Below are 15,122 nucleotides of genomic sequence, written 5' to 3'. Positions count from 1 at the left end.
GTTTTAAAGATTCGATGGCTTGGAAGATAATCTTGAAGATGACATTTCAGTTGTGCCTTAAAGGAAGCCTCATACTTTAACAAAACTGGAGGGAGAGTCCTTCTCGAAAAAGGTGCAGCCCTGTCGTCACTGGGCTTAGCTGGACAGTGTGTGAGAGATGTGTCAGTTGGCATCACGTTAGGAATTTGGACTTCATGGGCACATAGTGAACAATCAACATGTTCGAATAGGGGAGTGACGTAATCAAAGTGGTAACTGAGCGAGTGTGATCTGATGGAGCAGGGCAGGAAGGATTGCATCAGGAAGGGTCTGGAGGCTGGAGATCAAGTGGTGCTAGGAGAGCCTGGGTGGGAAGTGAGCTGGTCCAGAGCTAGGGTTTCATCCAAGGACACAGAAAAGAAGAAATTATAGTCAAATTTTATGGCTTAGAAACTAATGTTTATGAATGAAAAACAAATTGAGATGAATGAAAAAAGTATTTGAGTACCAGATAGAAAGCATCTAAGTAGCTTTGCTAGAATTTGAGGTGACAAACTAGTTGCTTCAATCAACTCTGTAAGAATAATATACTGTAAGAATAACTGTAAGAACAACCACATACCCAGTATTTCTGTTGTTCAACTAGTTCCTTTGTGACAGCTTCTAGGAATAGCATAAACTAAAACCTAAAAATACATATATACTATTTAGTGGTATGTATGCATGTTTATGTATTTTTGTGTGTGTGTTCATTCATTAATTTCTAGGTGAGGAGGAACTTTTTTAGTTTGAAAATGGCAGTCTGAGTTTCATCAAGATTGGAGCTTAAAGGGGAAATATGAACTATTATTTGAAATATTCTTTTTTTCCTAGAGGACGACTTCTTATTCCAGAGGAAGTGGATAAAAAAATCCTGATAATAAATTATGTGGCAGCTGAAGTTTAACAAGTTGTTCTTTTGTAATTCCTGCCACATGAGAATCCTGTTACCTGCTACCACTGACATCTACTGGGTAAGAGCTTTGCTTAAGTCTCCCAAAGAGAGGAAGAGAAATTGGGAAATGAGGTTTGACATATTGGTTTTAACTTATGATAATAATGGGTATTCAGAGTGGAAAAGAAAACTTGGAATTTCGAGAGGTATAGGAGGGAAAGGGAAGGCATATGATACGGGCTACTTCGATATATTTCATTCCTTATTCATTGATGCTCTTCCCCCCCTTTCTTCTACAAAGAGTTATAAATAAGAGAAAAATAAAAGAATTGACAACAAGGGCTTAGGTCTTTGGTCATAACCCATTGTGGGAGCATATGCTCCATATAATATTTATGAGGGATAATCTTTGTAGTTGGTAGGAAAGTGGTCTTGGGTGCTGCTACAGATTAGAAAGTGCATGTAATTATGGATCTATTTCCCTAGGCAATTATCATTTTATAGGTAAAGGTCGTGTCTGTAATCTAAGATCTTTAACCCTTTAATATGACACTGAAAGAAATCACAGTCTTCAGAGCCTTCCGCTCCCAAAGAGGCTGTCTTGAATCCTTCATTTAAATATGGTTCTTCTGTTGCATTGTCTTTTCCAGAAGACCTCTTGTTTATACTATTTGCTTAATTTCTCTCTCCTCCCATTAGTTATTAAGTTTCACAAGTATATATATAGCTATCTAGCCCCAACCCCTTCTTTGAGCTTCAGATTCCTTTATCCAACTGCCGAGTCAATTTTTCTACTTGAATATTTATTAATTGCCTCAAATTTATCATGGCCGAAACAATAATGCTTCCTCCTCAACAAACCTGCTTCTCATCCAAGATTCTCCATCACCAGGTTTCTTGGCTGAAAACCCAGGAGCCATCTTTGACTCTGCTCTCTCCCTCACACACCATGGCCTGTCCACCAGAAGTCCCTGTCACCTCTAACGCTCAAATATATCCTAAATCTATCTGCTTCCCTCTCTCCCCATTACCATCCTAGTCCTATCAGTCTTACCTTTGCAATGGCCACCCAGCTTGCCTTCTTGACAACATGATACTTGAAAAAGATAAATCCAGTCGAATCATTGCAGTTAGAAAAAAATTCCAAGCCCCTTACCTGGCCTGCCAAGACCCTATGTTACCTGACCGTTTCTGTCACTTTCTCCTTCATTTACTTCAGTGGGTCAGTCAGGATAGGCTCCTTCTAGACTCTCAGAAATACAGAGCCTTTGCAAGCATCTGCTTAGAACTCTTCCCTGCACCTAGTCTTATTTGCCCTGAAATCTCCAGAACCAGAAAGGGTGACTAAAATATGGTGGATACTCGACAAATCCTTGTTGGCGGAAGGAATGGCTATAGTTAGCATGACAGAAGTCACATATTGTAGTCAAGTGTCATCGAGACCAGGGCAAATCCAGATCACCCAGAAAACTCATCAAAATGGAGGGAGAAAATGTTAGAAAACAAGGTCAGGTCTATTTATCCATAAGGAGGTTTTTATATATAAAATATTTTAACATACGATAGGAATACATTATATTCCAGAGCTCACATGATCACTAAGGAACTATATAACACTTTTCACAACTCTTTTATGACAATACTAAAATATTCCTAAAGATAAGAAGTAATGTTTAAGAGTACATTCCAAGTATATTTGTGCCTTGATTTTTACATGAATAACCCATAATACCCAGTGTTTTATGTATTTGAATATGGGAATTTGTGAATTTGAATATGGGAAAATTGTAGGGGCATTGCGAATGAGAAAACTATCAAGCTGATTTTGTAACATATGCTGTGGTCAATGGGAAGTGCATACTAGACCACTTTCTAAATCAAGCCCCAGATCAAATGAATTTTTTAAATGAAAGGAAGCATATACAAAATACTAGTTTCACTATTGGACAATAAATAATATAATTAATCCTCCTCCTTAAGCCATCTCTTCATCAGGAGCACAATTCTCTCCTTTCATAAAAGGCTGACAATTGACTTTGTCCATGGTTGAAGGCCAGTTAACAAGGAGCAAGCCTGTTTATTGTATCATTCACTTCATCTTTCTCTCTTGCCCATTTAAAGACACATAGAACAAACTTTTCTAAAGAAACCTTTTAGCTTTTCTTCCCTCAGGATTGTTATTAATAAGTACATCAAAGCAAAGAAAATTTGAGTTATTTTAAAATATGCAGCTCATAGTAATGAATTAATTACCATACAATACTTAAAGCTTTGATTATTCGTACATGAGAGCTTCTATTATTAATGATTGCTTATGAAATTAATCTTTCTAATTTCCATTATGATTCAAATTAACTTGATTAGTTGGTCTCATGATTCACATTTCTATCAACCTCTACTTTTAATTTCTGAAGCATGAAATGACATAAAATGTCTTTGGGGAAAAGAACTTAAAATTAAGATTTTTCTTTGATGTACTAAGTAAATGAGTTGAATTGGATGAATAGTAATTGAACTTTGTTTTCATTCACACACTGCCCTCTGGTGTTTAAATCTCTACATTGCATGTTAAAATGAAAACCCAAAATCAAATGCAAAAAGTTAGTTGCTTCATACATGCAAAATAATGAAGCTGGACCACTTTCTTATACCATACACAAAAATAAATTAAAAATGGATTAGAGACCTAAATGTGATACAGGAAATCGTCAAAATCTTAGAGGAGAGCACAGGCAGTAACCTCTATGACATAGGCCGTAGCAACTTCTTACTAGATATGTCTCCTGACGTAGGGGAAAAAAAGCAAATATAAACTATTGGGACTTCATCAAAATAAAAACTGCTGTACAGTGAAGGAAACAATCAACAAAACTCAAAGGCATCCTAGGGGATGGGAGAAGATATTTGCAAATGACATATCTGATAAAGGGTTAGTATCCAAAATATATAAAGAACTTACCAAACTCAACACCCAAAAAACAAATAATCTGGTTAAAAAATGGACAGAAGACATGAATAGACATTTTTCCAAAGAAGACATACAGATGGCCAACAGACACATGAAAACATGCTCAACATCACTTGTCATCAGGGAAATACAAATCAAAACTACAAACCACCTCACACCAGTCAGAATGGTTAAAATGAACAGCATAGGAAAAACAGATGTTGGCGAGGATGCAGAGAAAGGGGAACCCTCTTGCACTGTTGGTGGGAATGCAAGCTGGTGCAGCCACTCTGGAAAACAGTATGGAGGTTCCTTAAATAGAACTACTCTACGATCCAGCAATTGCACTACTAGGTATTTACCAAAAAGATACAAAAATACTGATTTGAAAGGATATATGCACCCTGATGTTTATAGCAGCATTATCAGTAATAGCCAAACTATGGAAAGAGCCCAAATGTCCATTGACTGATGAATTGATAAAGAAGATGTATGTGTGTGTGTGTGTATACACATATACATAATGGACTGTTACTCAGCCATAAAAAAGAATGAAATCTTGCCATTTGTGAGGATGTGGATGGACCTAGAGAGTATTATGCTAAGCGAAATAAGTCAGTCAGAGAAAGACAAATACCATATGATTTCACTCATATGTGGGATTCAAGAAACAAAACAAATGAACATGGTTTGGGGTGGGGGGAGAGAGGCAAACCAAGAATCAGACTCTTAACTACAGAGAACAAACTGAGGGTTGCTGGAGGCGAGGTGGGTGGTGGCGGGGGAGAGGGGAGAATGGGTTAAATGGGTGATGGGTATTAAGGAGGGCAATTGTGATGAGCACTGGGTGTTGTATGTAAGTGATGAATCACTAAATTCTACACCTGAAACTAATATTACACTGTATGTTAACTAACTGGAATTTAAATAAAAATTTGGAAGAGCAAAATTAAATTTGTTCAGTTGAAAAAGAAGTTGCTTTTTTTCCCTTTTCCATTCTTTTCTTTTTTAATTTAAATTCAATTAGCCAACCTAAAGTACATCACTTGTTTCAGATGTAGCGTTCTTGAGTTGCGAAAGTACATTTATCTTTATGTTTGGTCTAATAATTATCAGCCTTACTGAGATTGTGGCTAAATGGATAAAAAGTTCAAATGGCATGATGAAAATTAAGTGCTTTCAAATAACACAGACTAATGGCTTATAGAGCACATATTTGTGTTGACAGGATTCAGACTGTCTTTTTAAGAGTTCACATGGAGATTTCTTTTAAAGTAAAATCACTCAGTACTAAATAGTTCCTTCATTTCCCCTAGATTTTTTCCTTAAGACTCTAGTGTTTTCACCAGAGATTTTGACAAAGGAGAATTTAGTGATGATCTAGTGCAGGCATGAGGAGCAATTAGGCCCTCAATCAGGGCTTTGTGCTTATTTAGGAATTATGTAATCTTAACAAATATACCCCAATTGCTTTAACTGAACATTTATTTTTTCCTAATCTTCTCTCCCTTGATTTGAACTGAAATCAGAGTTAAAACTTTTTTTTTTTAAAGATTTTATTTATTTATTTGAGAGAGAGAGAATGAAAGACAGAGAGCATGAGAGGGAGGAGGGTCAGAGGCAGAAGCAGACTCCCCGCTGAGCAGGGAGCCCGATGCGGGACTCAATCCCGGGACTCCAGGATCATGACCTGAGCCGAAGGCAGTCGCTTAACCAACTGAGCCACGGAGGCGCCCCAGAGTTAAAACTTTTTAAATGCTCTCTCTTTGTTTAGGTTGAATTATCTTTTGGATTGGCTGGAGATTGGATTTGGGGATTTAATTTTTTTTATTGCTTTTGAATTTATTTATTTTTGATCAGTCTTTTACTCATTTTCTTCTAAACGATGACTGTAATCATGATGCTTTTTCAAACATTGTGAATCTAATTCTACTTGTTTGGTAGAGTTGATTGAGGAAATTCAGTGAGGTCCATGACCAGGATATGGAAATGATAAATGTCAGCCTGAGGAAATTTATCATTTTATTACAATATGTTCACTAAGGGCAAGTCATTCTGAGTAATTAGCATGGTGCCATCATGGAAAATCTACTTTGGGGACTGATATGCTTTTTTGTAGGTAAATGTATTCCCCTGAATACAGAACACTTCTCAGACATACTAATGGGAACATTCCCTCTTCGGGAGTGAGGGTGACCTCATAAATGTCTATTGACACTAAAAGTGTGACCCAGAACATCTTTTCATAAATTTCCCGCTGCAGGGTAGTGATGTACAACACCCAGCAAAACTCCATCTCCATGTGATCTCCAAAGTATGGAATGTTTCCTCTTAGAGGGATTTATACCCTGGAGAATTAGGACAAGTAGTCGTGTGATGCTATTTCTTGAAGGAACATAAAGGATGTATACCCTGAGAAAGAAATGTGTCCTGGAGATCACCTGCTTAGATGTGTTTGGTAAGCCTGCTGGTATATCCAGGATGTTCCATATCTGAAGGTTTATGAGGGCAGGGAGCATGCTTAGTTTTGCTCACTACTGAATCCCCTATATCCAGCAAAATGTCTGGTATGTAATCAGCATTCAGTAAATATTTGTTGGAGAAATGAATGAGTAAAAGTTTTGACATGATAAAATCCAAAGCTTCCAAATGATTAATAATTTTAATGATAAATAAATTTTTGATAGATATTTTTAATATGCTACTGTTGATATCTATCACCTATCTGTCATCTATCCATCCATCCATCTATGATATATCTGTATCTTATGCCTAGAAAAAGATTACCTAGAAATCTTCTTTGTGAAGAACTGACATCAGTCTTCTTCTTCTTTTTTTTTTTTTTAGATTTTTTATTTTCTGACAGAGAGAGACACAGTGAGAGAGGAAACACAAGCAGGGGGAGTGGAAGAGGGAGAAGCAGGCTTCCCACCGAGCAGGGAGCCTGACGCGGGGCTCGATCCCAGGACCCTGGGATCATGACCTGAGCTGAAGGCAGACGCTTAACGACTGAGCCACCCAGGTGCCCCATTAGTCTTCATTTTTATATAGAAGGTGTTGAAGTCTTCAGCTAGGGACTCCTCATAGATATTTAAGGAAAAGCTGGCCAACTGATTGGCATGACATGGTGAGGTCATTATAGTTTGGGGTCTGGCTATCAGCTTGACCGATTCGGAACCTGGATAATGTGGCTCAATCACTGATATTACTACTATTTCAAAAATTACCGCCACCACCACTATTACTACTAGCTAATTAGAGGCTTGATCATGTGCCAGTTCAATGTATTAAGTACCTCATTTAAACCTCATAACAACTTCCTGAGGTCAAATATTATTGCTTCCATTTCTATCGATGAAGAACCTGAATTTCAGAATGGCTGAGCAGTTGCTCTAAATCGCACAGCCATGCCCAAATAAGAACAAGAATAATAATTTTCTTAGAAAAAAGAATGAAACTTAGCTATTATAATAATGACATTAAAAAATGTTCCTGGTGTGTTAAGAGAAAAATTATGCCCCCTCAGGGTTACAAAAACTGTGGTTTACGTAGTCAGTCCTGTCTGTGCATCTGTGTAACTACAGACCCATCGTCTACTTTGTGAATGTGAAGCCCCAGTCCAGTATCTCTCTCCCCTTTCCCTGGGTCCCTCGATAGGCAGGGCATGCGATCTCTTTGGGATGGAGCAGGCCTGTCGAGATCTGAGTTTTCCTTTTCTGCTAGAAAGCCACTGGCTACTTCTCTGCATGACGGTAACTTGGCGGTCCTTTCTTCTGAGCAGAGGGCGTGCATGGTCTGTCCTCCGGCAACGCTGTGGAGAATAACAAGATTTGGATAATGTGGCTTGGCAGATACCGTGTGTGAGCCTCAGCTTGGAGTCCCCAGGAGGAATGTGGAGGGGCTCTCTCAGGGCCTGCCTTTGTTAAACCCTCTTTTCCCCAACCATGCAGAAGTAACCTGAGCACACTTCCCCCAGGCCTATTGCATTAGGATCTCCCCAGATTTGGGTCCAGTATCTTTGAAAGTTCCCTCAAGGATGCAGATCAACTAGATTGGGGAAAGACAAGCTAAAGTTCCTGAAATTCAGGCCTGAAAGAATTAAGTCAGGGGAGAAAGTGGTGATCTTTGCATAAACACCTCAACCCCTGCCTTAGACACAGCCAGTGTCCCGACAGACACCTTCTTGGCTTTCTGTGATGACGGACAACCGGAGGCCTCAAATAATATTCATTGGGAACACCGCCATTAACACAAACATTGCTTCAGGAGGAAATCACAATGATAATAATAATAATAACAACAATCACTTCGCACTTATTATGTGCCTGGCATAGTCTAAGTGCTTGCAAGTATTATCTGAATGGATTTTATGTGTGTGTGTGTATTAGATAATTATAGTGGGCTATAAAGAATAGATATAAGAATTATTATGTGAGGTCAGGGCAGGAGTTTGGTTAAGGAGAGAAGTTTTGTGAGACAATAAATAATGAAGCAGAATATTGTTTACTTATTTGCTTTTTCCTTTACTATACACCCCTCCTCCCAACCCCAGACTTTGAGAGCTGAGAGCTGTGAAGGGAGGGGAGGGACTTCTGTCTTGTTCACTGTTCTGTATCATGTGTATATTTCAGCGCACGGCAAAAAGGAGACTCAAAATATTTGTCAAACATATGAATGAAAGGGGAGTAAAATGCTCACTTTCACTGATAACACGTTTATTTTCTGTGAGAAAACCCTAAATGGGAAGCCAAATTACATTTAGAATCAGAGCAGAGAGAATGTTCTGGAAGGTATTGTGGCTGGTAACACCACACTAACATGGTGTCCATTGCCTTGACTAAGAAGATCCGTGACTGGAACACCACCTTCCCTGAACAGAGTGAGTTTTTGCTTTTGTTTTTGTTTTTTTAAATAGCAGGTTTATTGAGATATAATATTGAGATATAGTTTATATACCATAAAATTCACCCTTTTAAACTGTAAAATTCCACAGTTTTTAGTATCTTCACAAAGCTGTGCAGCCAATACCACATTAAATATTAAGATAGTTTCACCATCCCCAGAAGAAGCCACGCACCCACCAGTATTCACTCAGCCTCTGGCAACTAGTGATCTACTTTCTGTAACTATGGATGTGCTTATTTGGGACATTTCATACAAATGGAATAATACAATATGTGGGGGTTTTTTTCTTTTTTTGGTCTGGCTTCTTTCACTCAGCATAATGCGTTCAAGGTTTATTCATGTTGTAGCACAAATTAGTCCTTGATTCCTTCTTATTGCTGTATAATATTCCATTGCAGGATACACTGCATTTTGTTCATACATTTTTCAGTGGACAGACATTTGTGTCGTTTCTGCTTTTTCAACCACTGTGAATAATGTTGCTTCGAACATTTCTTGTATGAGTTTTGGTGAGGACGTGTATTTTCGTTTCTCTGGAGTATCTACCTAGGATCGGGATTGCTGGCTAATATGGTGACCATGTTTTACTTTTTGAGGAACTACCAAACTGTTTTCCAAGATGCACCTTTTTTACAATCCCATCAGCAGTGTTTGAAGGTCCCAGTTTCTCTATATCCTCTCCTATACTTGCTATTCTCTTTTTCATTTTAGTCATCCTAGTGGGTGTGAAGTAGTAGTATCCCATTGTGGCTTTAATTTACATTTCCCTAGTGATTACTCATGTTAAGCATCTTTTCATGTACTTTTTGGACATTTATATATTTTCTTTGGAGAAATATCTATTAAATCCTTTGTCCATTTTTTCAGGTGGGTCAATTGGTTTTTTACTGTTGAGTTACAAGCGGTTTTTTTTTTTTTTATGTATTCTGAATACAAGTCCCTTATCAGATATGTGATTTGCAAATATATTTTCCCACTTTGTGCATTATCTTTTCACTTTCTTGGTGGCATCCTCTGAAGCATAAAAGTTTTAAATTTTGATGATGTTCAATTTATCAAGTTTTTCTTTTGTCGCTTGTGCTTTTGGTGTCATATCTAAGAAACCACTGCCTAACCCAAGGTCATGACACTTTATGCTTTTGTTTTCATCAAAGAATTTTATTCATTGTAGTTCATACATTTAGGTGAATTTTTACATTTTAAGTGAACTTTTATAATATGGTGTGAAAAAATGGTTTAGCTAATGGAATTCTTTCTTTTTGAAACTTTAAGAAGATCATTCTTTTCAGTGTACATGGTCTTTCTTCAGATATTGAGTAGGTGGCGATATTTTTTTTACACCAAGCCCAAGTTATTCAGTGTCTGGGACCTGTTTTTCTGGTATATTGACTGGAAAGGTAGTCTGTCTTTTAAGGTGACTATAGATTAATAATCATGTTCATCATGTGTTGGCTGTTTGAGAGAAAATATGGTCCTGGATTCTTTGCAATGGGGTGATAACAATGATTACCTATATGTTGATCGTATAGGACATATTGTTTTGAACTTTTGGTCATGGTAAGAGGACGTAATTTATTAATATATAAAACTTTGCCTGAACTAAACTGAAAGTGATGACCCAGAAAATAAGTATCTTAGTAGCCCTTTACATTTTAGGATCTTAGGAGGAAATGTTTTGTTAATATCAACTCAAGTTTATGGCTGTTAGTTAGGGGTTTAACAGGACAACATTTACACTGGAACTTATGGAAATGTGACTGTTCTCTAACTGGGTTACAAATTGAGTCCTGAGGATAACTCATGGCGATATAATTAGCTGGTTAAGACTTGCGGTCTGGGCTTCCCAAGCCCCCTGGTGGTGAAGATGAGCCATGTGTTCCTGTTAATTGCTCCCTGGGTTACAGTCTAAAGAGCTGGAAGCTGACAGTTCACTGTAGACAATTTTCATTTGGCAACTGAGTTTTCCCCAGTCAACAAAGCATAAGGTCACTCATTCTCAGAAAATGGGAAAAGGGACATTTTTTAAATAAAATCTTTTTTGGGGAGGCTGGGTAAAGATCAGGGACCAAATTAGCATATTTTCTAATTACTGTACTTGACGGATTCGCGTATGCAGTGGCATGGGGGGTTTATCCATAGGTCTAAGAAATCAGTGAGAAGAATAGCATTTTTCTTCAAGTAGGACTAACATAAGTTTCCTAAATTTCTGACAAGATTTCCATCATTATTATTTTGTGTTCCAATATCCGTATTTCTGTTTTCACTTAAAAAATCATGTTGTCTTCTCTTACATAAGTAGGCATAAATAGATATTTAAAACAGAAGTACACAACATGATACATGGTTCAGAAAATAGGAGCTCAAAAACACAGTTTTGATGGATAGTTGCTCCATCTGGTTAGAGACAACCAATTAATAATTAACTGAACTAAGGATCAAAGTGGGATTATATCTAGAAAATTCTCAATCCTCCTTTCAATTATTCACCTGATTAAAAAAAAAAGCTGGCTTATATACGGATTTGCCATAAAACTAATGAAGCTTAGGTCTGACAGTCTTTCAGTTGCCAGAGCCCTATTGAGGTCCTTTACCAAATTCGTTTTTGTAATTTTATATTCTTTTCTTTAAAGAGAGTCTCCAAAATATTTAAGTTTCAGGTATCACAAATCTGAATTCACCTTCGTCTGAGTTAGTTATGCTTTCTTTCTTTTTATAGGCTGTTTTTTAAAAGATTTTATTTATTTACCTAAGAGAGAGAGAGGAAGAGAGTGCAGGAGCAGGGGGAGAGGGAGAAGCAGTCTCCCCGATGAGCAGGAGCCCAACTCGGGGCCTGATCCCAGGACCCTGGGACCATGACCTAAGCCAAAGGCAGACACTCAACCGACTGAGCCACCCAGGCACACGTATAGGCTATTTTTTTTTATTGCAAAAACAAGTGGGTAGATGCAGATGATTTCTAAAATGAATTATTTCCTCAAGTTATAGGAAGAGATGTCAAAGGAGAAAACCCCGGAGTCTTGTGTCTTAAAAAATTATCTCTATTTATCCGATAACTTTCATTTTTTGCATCAAACCCGCAGTGTATCACCGAGTAAGCAGCTGAGGTCTGAGAGGTGGCTGGGGAGCTTTGTTCTGTTCTTGACTTGGTAGGATTCATGGAAAAGCCAGTTCTACTTTGCTTGGTGGTTCCACAGACCATGCTGTGCAGATGGTTCCGTTAGGGAGATCTGGATTTGGCTTATTCCAGTGCCATGTCGTGTCTGGGTTGTAGTTTCTATATGTGTGAAACAAGAATAAATGGCTATCCTAATTCAGAGATTTCAAGTGAAGTTCAATAGAACGTATGCTGTTAGGAAGACAAGACGATTTGAAAACTAAGAGGCATCTGCGTAAGCTCTGCAAGGGTCGGATTCTATCTGTGTTCTTTATCTTCCAACCCCCAGACTTAGTGCAGAGCCTGGTATACAGTATGGCTCAATACGTATTTGTGGCAGGAATAATCAGTAGGCTTTGATATTTTGATCATTCTCATGCATTTAGTTAAGGTACCACTAGCTATTTTAATCACCATCCCCACAGTCACAATGGTGCAACACAAAATAAGTCTATTTCTTGCTTACAGAAAGTGCAATGGTGAGAGGAAGGAGGATAAAGGGAGGAATCATTGAGGGGCCCAGGGCATCAATATCTAGCTAGCTGAGGCGAAGAGGAGAGCACAGAAGGTGTAATGCACCACATCTGGAAGTAAAGGGCACCCTTCTATTGGTCCATTGTGCTGAAGTAGTTGCAAGTGAGTCAACCTCAGTAAGAAACAAATTGTTTGAACAATAGACTTAATTAACTTGTGTTTATGTCTTCCATCACAGCAGGTGTGAAATCCCAGGGCATCTGCTGATACACCTGAGCTGGACAGCATAGTTGCTTCTGGAAGAGCATGAAAAATGACTGAAGCAGTAAATAAGGCCAGGATGGTCCAGGGAGCTCCTCCTCCCCAACCAACCCTCTGCCCTCCCCCCACCTCCCCGCCGCCCCTTCCGGGAAGGCCCTGAAGAGAGGGGAAATATAGGGCTGAATCTCCTGTATTTCTTTTACTTTAAAAGAGCATTTAGCACTAATGGAAGTGCAGGCTGGGCTGACTTATGACGAGGACTCTCTCCATTAGAGGATGCAAGCCGCTTCCACATGAGAAAGGGGAGTGCCAAGAATGTGTGTATGGAAACCCACATCAAACTGATCCCCTCCTCACTTCTAATCTGGTTGAGAGAAATAAGTTTACACCATGAAGTACTTTTGGGGAAATGTTTCAAGAACTCCATGATAGCTTTAGTTCTCCAGTAAACAGAATGAAACACTTCTGTCTTTGGAAATCCTGTTCTAAGGTGGGCTTGCCTTCATTAAGTGTTCTTTTGCTGAGACTTTTTAAGTCTTTATTGTAATGTGTATTAAATATGGCAATGAAATGCCTGGGGATGGATACTACAGAGCACAGACATAACCTCTTGTCTAGTCGTGTTTTCAAGCTTGGTTTCATTCACTAATGACTGGATTTTGAAATTCACTTGGGTTTCCTACACAAGAAAATCCAATCTACTTATTAATTTTACTGATGAAATCAACTGCCTTCAGTGTCATGATGCACTCACCTAGTGGGGAAATAGATTCTCCCTAAATACTTATTTTCTGCCAGAAATCTTGCTACTAATTTATGATGTAGTTTTGGAGAGGAAAATATAATTGATAGACCTTTTTGAACATGCAGGTGAATTTTAAGAGAACGATGGAACATATGGTAGCTGTCTTTTATTCAAGACTCTGATTAAAATGCTGACATATATTGTGTGTATTTTTATACATGATTGATTCATTCATCAAATATACAATCAGTGATTATTGACTACTTTCTCCTGTGACCAACAGTGAGCTGGGGGCTGGCAAAGATGACTAAGACTGCTGTAATGGGTTACAGCGGAAGGAGATCTGACCTGGGAAGCTTATCAGTTCTATCGTTTTTGGAATATGTTCATTAAATGTGACCTCAGGAATGGATTTCATGAAGTTCCCTTAAATTGTTCCAGATAACTCAGCCTTTTGAAAATCAAGAGATATGTTGTAGGTTGGCTTCTCCCAGAAGCAGATGAGGAGATGGAGTTAGAAATGCAAAAGTCTTACTGGGTAATAATGTCTGTGAAAGGAGAAGGAGGAAGAAGGCTTGGGCAGGGGAAGTCTTTAGTCTGCAATGTGTATCTAACAAAGTAGCTGCTAGCCCAACCCAGAGCTCTGGAGCACAGAGTGCCTGTTGGAGGAGCCCTGCATCAGATAGAAATGGTTAGGCCTGCAGCTCCTGAGCTGTGCACCGTGATTCTCCAAGGTACTGCAGGGTGCTGAGGACTTCTGGACTAGGTCCTTGTACCTGGGGACGCTCAAGAAGAGTGTGACCGTGGCTATCACCACCTGGTCCAGTCACTGACAAGAGCCGACGCCTGAGAAAAGTGTGACCTCAGTCTGAGGGCTGGGTGGTCCCTAGGGAAGCTGGTAGCTGGAGGCTCTACACAGTCACCACAGCTAAGCACATTTCCCACAAATGAAAAAGAGAGTCCTTTCTCAAAGGAGGGTCTGATGGGTGCCCTTCTTTGTCTGCCCCAGGGTGGGTCTGGCTTCAGGTGTGATTGCATCAGGGTCTCACTTTTCTTGGCTTCGTTCTCTCTGACTTCAGGTGAGTCTTTTCCATTGGTCAGAGAAGGTGAGTTTTGGCAGGCTCTCCGTCACCCAAAAGACAAAGCCCCTCTCTTTGGCCTCACATAGAAAATTCCTGATTGGCCTGGCTTGTGTCATGTATCCCGTCCTGGACCAGTTGCTGTGACCTGGGAAGGTTTGGTTGGGCCTCGTCACAGGTCACATGTTCCTTCCCAGGAATTCCCACACCTGGCTCTTTCCTACAGACCAGGTCTCTGCTCCACTGTCACTTCTTTAGGGTCTCACAGGCAGTCTCCATTTGCCACCCTGCTTTATATTCTTCCTGCCACTCACCACTGTAGAAAGTATATCATTTACTTATTACTCTGGGTGCTAATTGTCTGCCTCTTCCAGCAGAATTCAAGCTCTACATAGGCAGAGAGTTTGCCTGCCTTGCTCACTGCATAAGCCCCAGTGCCAAGACAATACGTTCAATGAATATTTGTTGGAAAAATGAATGATCACCCATTTATATGTCTGGGGGAACCAGGGACACTGGTTCCCCCAGTGTCTTCCTGCCTCCGCCTGGGATGCGAGTCCTTTCTCCAAGCTGTTTCCTTCGTCGGGCTCTGGTCTCCATCCCCAGCTCTGGGCTCAGATAACCACTGAAGGAACCCACCAGAA

The 15,122-nt window shown here is 39.3% G+C and overlaps 1 long non-coding RNA gene across 1 annotated transcript; it reads left to right on the top strand.

Moving 5' to 3' along the window:
• The first annotated feature begins 880 nt into the window (after nt 1-880).
• LOC118011789 lies at nt 881-13,604 on the top strand. The gene is made up of 2 exons (XR_004679539.1): nt 881-992; nt 12,632-13,604. It is a non-coding gene; the product is annotated as an uncharacterized LOC118011789 (long non-coding RNA).
• Nucleotides 13,605-15,122: the final 1,518 nt, after the last annotated feature.

The sequence above is a fragment of the Mirounga leonina genome, unplaced genomic scaffold (assembly GCF_011800145.1).
Source record: "Mirounga leonina isolate KUSES-001 unplaced genomic scaffold, KU_Mleo_1.0 Mir_151, whole genome shotgun sequence".
NCBI classification, from domain to species: Eukaryota; Metazoa; Chordata; class Mammalia; order Carnivora; family Phocidae; genus Mirounga; species Mirounga leonina.
The sequence above is the reverse complement of the archived record's forward strand: the minus strand, read 5'-3'. Positions and strand labels throughout refer to the sequence as shown.